This window comes from Nannobrachium achirus, assembly GCF_963921795.1.
Source record: "Nannobrachium achirus genome assembly, chromosome: 4".
Classification (NCBI taxonomy): Eukaryota; Metazoa; Chordata; class Actinopteri; order Myctophiformes; family Myctophidae; genus Nannobrachium; species Nannobrachium achirus.
Window position 1 is genome coordinate 31,360,460 of NC_137813.1, and position 1,142 is coordinate 31,361,601.

The window sequence follows — 1,142 nt, forward strand, 5'->3', positions numbered from 1 at the left end:
TCTCAATGTCTAGCCTCAATGTCTATAGCTGACCTATGACATCACATTCCGTCCTTATCCCTTGTATGCCCATTAGAGATGCGCGGATAGCGGTTTTAGCCGCGGTGGACCGCGGTGATCGCGGTGGTCGGATTTGGATCAATCAAATATAATTATTAATTAATTTCGGATATCCGCGGATGAAATAATGCAGGAAATAAATTATGGCCTAATATAGCCTATCTATCAATAAAAAGCTAAATCTAGGTATGCTTGTGTCTGTGTTAGTGTGTGTTATTTTGTATTTTTCATGAGGCAATGTGCAGTCCACGATAAAACTAAACAGCTGTGTCCACTTAAAGGCAACGGCATCACGGCATGCATCGTCGCACTCATTACCTCTGGTCGCGCTGCGCTAAAAAGTGAATCTCTCTCAGCTCCATAGTCCATATTGTAAAGTACTGTACAGTAGGTAAGTTAAACTTCCCACTAAGTTGTGTTTGTTCCTCTCTCTTTCGCTCTCTCCCTCGCTCTCTCTCTCTCTCTCTCGTGTGTCTGATCGCACAACTAAGAAAACTAACAGGGAATAGCCTACCAGAAAATATTAGCCTAATAATAATAATAATACTTTTGAAGTTGCGGATGAGGATGTATGCGGATTTATAAATTGGATGATATAATTAATGCGGTTGGATAATGGGCGGATAATTAATTTGCGCGGATGGATTCGGATGACTTCAAAAGCCTATCCGCACATCACTAATGCCCATATATGGAGATCCCTGATGTCATCAATATTAAGCCCATAGCTTGGAATGCCCATATATGGACATATTGTGTGAGTCTCATGTGGTCTACTCTATAACATAAGACATCTATGATGTCAGATGTCAGTCATATCCATATTTGGGAAAATATGTTGTCCAACTCGAATCACACTTGCAAATGAATTACATCCTGTGCGAATTCCGGCCTGCGCGACCTCGCTTTTTGCCTTTAGGCGTCATACTGGTATATTGTATTGTCATTTTAAAGCCTTTATTTGATAGTGACAGAGGAGAATATGGCACAATTAAGAATCTTGTATGCACTGCACTCGTGTGGAAAATGAATGGCCAAAGAGTGCTAGAGGCAACGCTGTGGGTTCACCAACATGTATAGAG